Raw genomic sequence first — 10,588 nt, 5'->3', positions numbered from 1 at the left:
AGCATTTTATGTGCATCTTATATCTTATATTTACTAATTGGAAGCACTAATCGAGACTCCACGTTTAATCCTAGAAAACTAACGTAATTGTCCGTTTGATCTATATACTAATTAATTATAGCCGTTAGATAAGTATACTACCCCTTGCAAAAAAAAAGATGAGTATACTTCATGGTGTCCTCCCCACCTATTCCACATGGAGAAACCTCCTTCCGTGTGATATACGCAGAAGGAAAAAACACATCTCAAACTCCTCTACGCAACCCATTGGCACTTTGTCGAGCGAGCCTATCGCCGCCTTTCCTCTTCCCCCGCTTCTACATGTCTCCTCTCCTCTATCATTTTCCTGTCGTGGACTTGAAGAAGGTTCATCGTGCTGCAATCGATCTGGAAGAAAATGACCCATATCCTCCCTGATCTGGAAGGTTCATCGTCGTCTCCAGTCAAGGAAGCACGGATCTCACGGTAGCTGCGTAATTAGGTATGGACGGGTTCGAGAACCTTCCAAATCGATCTGATTGATTGGCAGCATGGTGATTCATGTCCCCAACCCTACTTGTGTTAATCTCCCACTAATCTTGCCCCTACTTTGCAGGCAAGTAATCGTGTAAACATCAAATCCCATGTTTTCTATCATGTTGATTTCATCACAGAACCCCCACTAAATCCACTTCGTGCATACTGTCATCAAGAAGTTTTGGTTGTGTACATGTATTTTTGGACTGCTCTTGACTAGAGTATGCCTTCTAGGGAGTAAAGGAGGATAAGCTTGGATGGTCTACATCAAATTCAATGGTACACTGGACCCAACGTGTGTTCTCTACGTCTTCAAATCATCCAACGGCTAACCAGTTCACTTTGAAGTTGATAGGAAGCTTTGCAAAATATTATTACTCTGGAGAAGATATAGATGTTGTCCAAATATCAGATTATCTGCATGGTAAAACTAATAGCTCTTTCTTCCGGTATTAAGACAAGGTATGATGTCTGGACCATGAATATTTTTCCATATATATTCATTTAACCTATAAGATTGACCAACTTCCGAGATTTCTCTCAATTCAGGCTGTTAAACTGTACATTTTTGGCAGATTTGTACTAAGAATTTAACATTGTTGCTCATGCACAATTTCCTGTGGTAACTATGGAATCCATATTTCCTTGGTCTGTTTTAATAATATGTATGATATTTCCTTTGTAGTTCCATAATTAAGATTTTACAGTTGTGACTTATAAAAAATATGATACGTTAGACATTTTCAACCAGGAATACCAGAGAGCCCCTTTGGCGATTCTAATATTTATGGCAATGGGGTTGTGTAATTGATAATGATCCAGATTAGTATCAGCTAAATCTGCTTTCACGAAATTAGTAGATCTATGTGTTCCATTTTACGCAGCAAAATAGTGTATACGCATGCCACTAAATCTATTTCATCATCGAACAATACTCTACAAAAGCTCCCAATAAATTTTTGTGCGCAAACTTACAACTAATCTAATATTTCTGTACAGATCGCAAATAGGATTTATAGTCTTTATCTTGAACTAATAAATGATTTTAGTTACCACCAAGTCATGTATGGTCACATTATTGATCATACTGAAACTGATTCTCCTTTGTACCTCATCCAGTGGCTACAAAAAGTACAAATAGATCACTGCAAATCAGAGGGAGTGATATCTTCCCTCAAACTTTTCAATTTTGTCATTCACCACTTCTGTCCCAACTAAACAGACAACTCAGTCAGTCTAAATCCTTTGCTTCATTTTCCAACAATTCGGCTTTACCTGTAATGCTTCATCTATAAAAGGTCATGAGCAGATGTTTCGTGTTGTTCCCTGGACATGAGTTCTGAAAAGCTTGATTTCCATTTTTTGGATTTCACAGCCTGGACAAAGCAATGATTTTCCAAATTGGTTTTAAGTTGTGTTCTTTCAATGAAATTGATTTTTTTTTTCGAAAAGGGGGAATTCCCCGGCCTCTGCATCAGAAAGATGCATACGGCCATCTTATTAACCAAAAAAGCAGTGCCAACATGGTTCCAAGGTCTCCAAAAGTAATAAAAAGCAAAGAAAGCTCACACAGAGCCAAAAAGGGCTAGAAACATCCACTAGCCAAGAGAAGACGCCACAACCGGCTGGCTAAAACTAGGTAGGTAAACTACATGCCTATCCTATTACATGACCGCCATCCAAACCGGTTGAAGATATCTCGAGCTACCATCTCCCATCGGAAAGACCCAGTAACCAAATGCTCCCTGGCCTCCGTCTGGGTGAGTAGCGACCATGTACGGATCGTAGCCGTAGTTCGGAATAAAACCTGCAAAAAATGGATACATGATATTCTGTTAAAAACCAAATCATTTCTGCAAGTCCAGATAGTCCACATCAAAGCACAAACTCCAACCCGAATGTGTCTCGCTAAGTTAGGCTCAATCCCATTAAGCCATGTCCCAAATAACGCGTTAACAGAATTCGGTGGATCGATATTAAAAGTAATGTGGACCGTCTGCCAAAGTACTTTGGCCAACGGGCAATCAAAGAAGAGGTGTTTGATTTTCTCATCCCGATCACAGAAACTACACCTAGTAGGTCCTGTCCAATTACGCTTTATCAAGTTGTCCTTTGTTAAAATAACTTGTTTATGGACAAACCACATAAACACTTTTATTTTCAAAGGAACTTTGACCGCCCAAACATGCTTAGAGGTAGGAATGGAGTTCGAATTAATAACATCAATATACATTGATTTAACAGTGAATACTCCAGACTTAGTCAATTTCCAGCGTAATTCATCGGGTTGTTGAGATAGTTGGACCTCCATCAGTCTCCTAACTAAACGGAGCCAGTCTTCCCAACGATTGCCCGCTAGCGTCCGTCGAAACTGAATATTAAGGGGGATAGATTGAAATACCGAAGCAACGAACACTTCACGTCGTTGAACAATACGGTATAAAGATGGATATTGGATGGCCAAAGGTGTCTCGCCGAGCCAAGTATCCTCCCAGAAACGTGTACTAGAGCCTTAGGGTGCGCCTTACGCTTCAGTAGGAATGATTGGTTATATTGTGTCAATCTTGCAGTACAGATGGCGTTGTGGTGGACGAAGGGGTGAGAATTGATGGGACTTAATGGTCAGTTATTGTACTAATTTTTGAACGGAATTTCTAGAAAGTGAACCTTTCCCCTCAGCCTTCCGAGTGTGACACAGTATTTACCATCTGATTTTGGCTTGCATCCGCGTGCACATCGTCACAATTGATGTGTGACATCAGTACAACAACCTGAAAACGCCCTGTAGTGCGGTGTCCACTTTTGAAATCTCGATTTTCCCCATGGGTTTGTTTCATGTTATTAAGTAATATCTCTCTCTTCTCATTAAAAAAACATATTCAAGCCATGTTTGATGAGCACGATGAGAATTTTAAAGGTGTACTACAGTTGGAGCAAATTTATTGGTTCCTGCAAGCAGAACGGCTTACCTTTTTCTGTTTTATGGGAATTACTACCCCCCTCAACCATCTCATGTAAAAAGTACACAAATATGCATTGGTAGATACCAGTTTGAAATGTGCAGATCAAGTCACACTTCAAGTTAAGCTGTACATGTGATTTTCGTATCTCCCTACTAAGATATGCATCTGAACCTTTACTGATATTTTGATAGTACAATGACAATTGGTCTCCTGTGAAGCAAATAAGTTATTTTCTTATGGCACGTCATGTCTTCAGCAAATATATCAGATATAGATTCGGTGTAAGTTAACCTTTTTGTAGTATAATATTTTATATGAATGGTTGGATTTTCCTGGAGTTGCTATAGAATACTGTAAAGATAACTTGATGTTACTATAGGGTGCACTAGGCCAGTAGCAAAGTTGTTCGTTTGTAACTACTTACTTGTATGTTAGTCTTAATATTTAGTTTTTTCTTATCTTGCGCCAAATTAGCCAATTCTTTCTTAACTATCAAATCACTTCTAAATTGTAGTAATCGATTCTTAGTTCTCAACTTCTCCAATTTTCCAATCCATCATCCCCATACGTTTTAGAACTATGCAAAGCTTTTCACGAGTGTCCTTGCTAATTACCAAATTATATTTGCCAGTTTTCAAATCTACATGATGGGATCGTGTAGTCCTATAGTAGTTCAGTTTTTCATAGCAGTATCAAAAGTACTTTATATTTTTCCTGTAAATTACTCCCGTCCTTGCTTCCACATTTTGTAACCATGTGAAACCGTCATTCTAGGAGCTATTGATTTGCATATAATCCCATGGACCGGGCTCAAAATTTATCTTGCGCACAAAGCTACTCTATTTGTGCAACTATTATCTAAAGTAGGTACTGAAATATGTTGTGCATTCAAGATCAACCTTTATCTTCAGGCCTGTAACATAATCTATATTGCTCAGTTTATTCAAGTTTGCATTACAGTTTCTGTATGACCAGACAACTAGATGGTGGCTACAATTACACGAACGTCGCACATATAATTTTTTCCATGCTAAGGAAACCTCAAAATCTTCAGTTTTATTTGCCATGGAATATATGTTCAGAAAAATGATTGTCCAACTCACTTTTTGACGGGATGGACATATTTCTGTAGTTGTTTAACAGCAGTAGGCTAGAAAGATGATTGTCCAACTCACTTTTTGATGTCATGTTATATTTTCGTCGTAGAAATATTTAAAGATTCAGCAAGTCATATAGTCTCAGAAAAGTTTGATATGTTGTTCGTCGATGGATTGATGTTGCCAATTTTAGAGGTTTTAATTTTGATCATTTATGGCGGCAAAATGATTTACATCAACAAAAGTATGCATACATGATTACTGTTACTCATTCAGATATACCTTCGCTCTAATTATTTGTTGCATCATGACTATCCGCTGAACTGTAATCCAATTTTGGGTTGACAATTACTGTCTATATATATTACACTGTTCAGTTCCATTGCCGCGGAGAACAGAAGGAAGAGCGAAGCAAACCTCCATGACATGCTTTTTTTAGAAAAGGAGGATGACCCCCGGCCTCTGCATCTGGGAGATGCATACGGCCATTTTATTGATTATCCACGAGGACCTTACAAAGTATTACAACAAAATGCCTGAATCCGCCATCTTGGCAACATATGCCACTACTCCTATTCATATGATGAAGGGGTGCTACCTGGGCCAAATATCCGGTCTACTCACCTAAGCCTATCATCAAAAGCCAGAAGCCCCAGCCGAGCCACATACCGGGTCTGAGGCATAAACTGGTCTGACGCACTCACATGTGTCGTCGCCGCCATTTTCCACAGGTCCGTCTTCAGAGCAGATATTGAGGCTTCTACCTTGTCAGGCCACTCCGCCATCGACGCCACCTTGACGCCAGACAACTACCTCCACCTGCGCGAGTCCATCACCACGCATCGGACTCCGAGTCTCCACTGCACCACGCCGCCGAGATCCGCCGTCATCAATGTGAAGGATGAAGTACCGCTCCACCAAAAAAGGCGCCCGCTGGTCCCTCGAACCCGTGTACGCCTCCAAGAATGACGCCCCCAAGGAGGAAACGACACTAACGCGCCGCCGTCATCCGATCAACTGATCTAGGGTTTCCCCCAGAGGTAGCGGATAGAGGTCTAGAGCTTCTCCACGGCGATGCCTTCAAGAAGGTAATGACACCACAGGGTGCCACCAACGCCGGTCTTGGCATCAAGCCGAGCACAAGGTTTTCACCCGGATTCGCTCGAAAAACCTCCATCACGTATTGTGTGCACGGGTCGCCGCCGATCTGAGCCGCCGCACATGGAGCATGCCGCACCGGCTAGATCAGATCTGTCCGGAGGGCACAACCCGCATGGGCCCTCCATGCCGCCACCGCTGATCCGAGGTCAGATGGTGTGTCGCCGCAGACCCGGCCGCCGCCGCCGAACGCCGCCACGCAGCCCGAGGCAGGGCCGGCTGCCGTACCCTACCATCGCCGCCCTTGGCCGAGGCAGCCGCCGCGCCGCCAGGCCAGATCGGCCGTGCCACCCACGCCGCAGGGCTCCGCACCGCCCGCATGGCGCAGGCAAGAGGGAAGACCCCCGCCACCGCCATCAGCCCCGGGCTATAGCCGGCAGCGTCCTTCGACGGCGGCGGAGGGAGGGGAGGACGGATGGGGACCCTCGGCAGCTAGGGTTTTAGATCCCGCCCGAGTCGCCCGAGCGGGGGCGACGCGGGGGGCCTGCGTGAGACCGAGTTACTCACATGACTTAAACAGACAACCCCACCTCCATGACATGCTAAGAAGAAAAAGTCTGACTGCTACAAAAGTTGTTTCAAATAATGCTTACATGAGTTTGAAAATAATAATAATGCTTACACGTTACTTTGGTGAACTATGTGATCTGTGCTGGTGTAAGATATATTTTTTAAGGGAATGTGTATTCGAATTGAATTGCTCATGTAAGTTTACTAATAAAAATGATAGTAAAACAGTGTATGCTTGACGGACATATAAATAAATGAAACTGAGCTCACTAAATATGTAAGTGAGTTTATTAAGCAAATATTACATATTTCTTGATGAACTATTTTTACCCACTTTGAACAAATATATTGCTTATAGACTTTGTTTTAGTGTGATATGAGGTTAGTTCATTCATATTGTATTTAGAAGTTATGGGTGCCTAATTATAAAATTTTATAATCCCGATGTTGTTGTGATTCCTACCATCTTAAGATCACAATATTAGGCACAAAAATAAAAAATTAAAGCTTGCAATGCTAAAATATAAAGACACATGAACCAAATTATTTGGAAGTAAATAAAGACATTTAATATTTTTTTCCCTATAAGTATTACCAATGTGAAACTAACCATTTTTCAGAAGTAATATTAGACTAAAAATTTCCTATATTTCAATCCAATATTGTTTCCCATCACACATCACACATGTATGTCGTTGGATTAATTTTATGTTTATGTTTCACAAAATATCTAGCCCGTGCAGGCCCATGGGTTGATGACTAGTAATTCAAATTTGAACTACAAGCACATGCTTCAATGCATCAAAGTTGGTTGAAAAATCACACGTGTGTCCTTGGGTAAATTTCTAGGTCTCATGCAAGAGATGGGAATGAAATTCAAACACCATGGCACTGTTGATTGTCGGCAAAATGTTGAGATGCACTACTGGGGAAAATCTTATACACAGAGGTATAGCAGTAGCGTTGGTCAAAACTCGGCGCTAGCGCTACTTAGTAGTAGCGCTTGTTGCAAAACCACGCTACAACCATTGTTTTAGCAGTAGCGCGTCTTCACGGAAAAGCGCTACTACTAAAATTCCATCACTAATGCCGGTAGGCTAGGAATAGTAGTAGCGGTTCACCCAGAAGCAAAACTTTGTAGCAGCGCGTTTATGCTGTAGAGCGCTACTGCTATGAAAAAGAAAATAAATAAAAAAATAAGTAGAAAAGTAAATAAAAATGAAAGAAATAGAAAAAGGAGAAATGAAAAAAAAGAAAATGTAAAGAAAACAAAAGAAAAAGAAAAATAAAACAGAAAGGAATAGTTGTAGCGCGTTTCTCTGGAACACGCTATAGCTATCTTAGCTATAGCGCGTTTCGACAAAACGCGCTACTGCTAGTTTGACTCAAATCCCGGCAACCCGGGCTCAAAATTTCGCTAAGTCCTTTCCCCCTTTCTACTCCCGGCACCCCTGTCCCCCAGCTGCTCCATCGCCGTCGTTGCCCTGCCGCCTTCGACCACACCGCCACCGCCCGAGGCCGCCTTCGACCACACCGTCGCCGCCCACCGCCTTCGACCACACTGCCGCCACCCGAGGCCGCCCTCGACCTCACAGCCGCCGCCCGAGGCCATCGTTGACCTCATCGCCGCCGCCCTCGAGCTCATCGCCGCCGCCCTCGACCTCACCGCCGCCCGAGCCAGAGCCTGCCCTCGCCGCCGACCGTAAGGCTCTGCCTCTCCTGTCCCCTACCCTCCTCTCTCTCTCTGCTAGGGCAATTCATATATATGTTGATACTGTGTTGATGTTCATATGAACCCTAGATTTTTTTAGGGCAGTAGGCATTTTATAGCATTTAGGAAAAATGATTAGCAATTTTTTTAGGAAATTAGCTAGGGCAATTTTTATGAAAATGCCTAAATAGTAATTCCATTTAGCTTTAAACTAATAGGGGGTATATAAATAATAGTAGCATTTAGATTTAAATTAACAGAGGCTATAAATAAAAAACACTTAGCTATAAAAAATTTTGGACTACGGACCTGAATTTGTTCCAAATTTCATTCAAATGAAATTTGAATTATTTGGACTATGGACCTGAATATTTTTGAAGAAATTGGGTGTAGGTACTAAGGTCTTGCTGTGGAAATTTTGGTGAGGTCAGAAGGGTTAGAGAAAATGGAGTTCCTAGACTTTTAGCTTTAGGCCTCCTTTGGTTTAGAGGAATCTTGTAGGAATTTCATAGGATAGGATTTCTATAGGAAAAATTCCTTTAGAGCCCTTTGGTTTGTAGGAATGGAATCCTATTCCTATGGAGGAATTCTTCCTATCCTCCACATTTCATAGGAAAATAAACATTAGCCTAGACTCAATGGAAAAAAATCCTATGATGTGAATCAAAGGGCATCTCCTTTCCTATTCCTACTCATAGGATTTGAGATACATGTCATCTCATTTTCTATGACTTTCCTATTCCTACGATTTTTCTACCCTATGAACCAAAGGATAGACAAAAAACAAAAGTATTTAGCTATAAATAAAAAATAGTAGCTATGGCATTGAGCTATAAACAAAAAATAGAATTGTTTTTCTTTTCAAAAACTTGGTCAAACTAATTGTTGCTATGTAAACAAAAAACAAGACTGTTTTTATATGATATATGTCATTGATGTTCATTTGCATATTCCATTATTGTTGATTATATCTTTTCATTGAAGTGGCCATGTTATATGCAAATTCCTCAATAGTGTTTGCTCATGTTATATCTTTTCATTGAAGTTGTTCGATTGTGACCAAGTGGCTTTGTTGTTTCCAGGGAATGATGCTGAGTGGCCTATGTTTTGCCGGAATGTTGATTCATTTCTGTTCCGGCAAATTTCAGGTTCTTGATTTGTCCACTTTTTAGCAAAGTTCATGCCGAATTTTTCCGTGAATTTCGGCATGACTTGTGCTACAAACTAGGACATATCGAGTGCCTGGGATTTGCTGCACCAGGAAGGAGTCAACATTCCTGCAAAACAATAGGCCTTTTTATGTCATTATTCATTTTATTAGGTTTAGAATTAATTGACTAGATTTAATCATAGGAAAGATGGCTAGCAACGATGAAGGACAGGGTTCTGGTGATTGCGACGACGTCTACCGGGCGGCAGACGAATTTTTTAGCCTTGCCAACAATCAACTGATGTTGTTTCTTGGCCCACCGGTGGCATCGAGGACTGAGACTGACACGCAGACTGGTGCTGAGACTGAGACCGGCGCTGAGACTCAGACCGGCATCGAGACCGGCGCTGAGACTGAGGCCGGCGCTGCCTCGGGGAGCGGAGCCGGTGTAGAACCGAAAGCAAAGAGGCAACGGCTTCCTAACAAACTCAGGACTACTAGACTGGTGGTCACGGAGGTGGACGACGACAATTTTGAGCCAAAGGCGCCCGAGGAAGCGCGTCGATGCTACGGCAATCAAATAGGCTGCATCGTATGGACAACCGCCACCATCAACGATGAGAAACTATAAAAGATAGAAAATATGAGGAGCTCCGTCCTAAAGAAGTTTCACCAGATATTCTTGTTCCCAGGCCGGAATGAGAAGGATTATGAAGATCCAGATGAGGACCCGGCAATGAAGAAGATAAACAAACACGCCATGACCAAGTTTAGCGACGCGTTGGCCGCCTGGAAAAATCGAGTGAAAGCAAAGATCATCGACAAGAAGGAACCCTACTCCGAGATTGTAAAGGATAATCCGACAATCACGGAAGAGCAGTTTCAAATATTCAAGGAGGGTTGCGAGGCCGAAGCTGCCAAAAAAAAGTCTAAGTACATGAAGGGGCTTCAAGAGAGGAACATTGGGAGCCACCACCTCGGAAGCCGTGGTTACGGCGGAAAGACGTCCAAATGGGCCAAGGAGGACGCGGAAGCCGCGAGTCGGCATCCCAGACCCCTTGGCGGATTTCACCGTCCCGCAGGAGCGTGACGTCCTCAGGGCCCGACACCGTTGGGACTCAGTGAAGAAGGTTTATGAGACAAAACCGGTCATTACGGAGTTCATGAGACTGCTGGTAATTTTAGTTTCTGATCAATTCGACTCCACACGTTAGTCATATTTGTAAACCATCCTTATGCCTTTTGCAGAGAGAGCAGCACTGGATTGCGGTCGAAAGCGACTCGCCGTCTGAGGCATTGGCGAGGCCCAAGTGGGACACTCCATTCAACCGGGCGTTGAACATATTGAAACGACAACCGGTGGATACTCGACCGTCGTATGGACGCGTGCACGGTGTCGGAGATGGCGCCACGTGGAAGAAGTACTACCGTGAGACCACGGAGGAGAGAAAGAAAAGACAGAGGTTAACTGAAGAAAACATCG

General features: G+C 42.5%; 1 long non-coding RNA gene across 1 annotated transcript; it reads left to right on the top strand.

Moving 5' to 3' along the window:
- Window positions 1–230: 230 nt before the first annotated feature.
- On the top strand, window positions 231–4,538 carry LOC119285649. Its single transcript, XR_005139621.1, has 3 exons — window positions 231–481; window positions 751–978; window positions 3,087–4,538. It is a non-coding gene; the product is annotated as an uncharacterized LOC119285649 (long non-coding RNA).
- The last annotated feature ends 6,050 nt before the right edge of the window (window positions 4,539–10,588 follow it).

The sequence above is a fragment of the Triticum dicoccoides genome, chromosome 4A, assembly GCF_002162155.2.
Source record: "Triticum dicoccoides isolate Atlit2015 ecotype Zavitan chromosome 4A, WEW_v2.0, whole genome shotgun sequence".
NCBI classification, from domain to species: domain Eukaryota; kingdom Viridiplantae; phylum Streptophyta; class Magnoliopsida; order Poales; family Poaceae; genus Triticum; species Triticum dicoccoides.
This window is presented reverse-complemented; position numbering and strand designations above follow the sequence as displayed.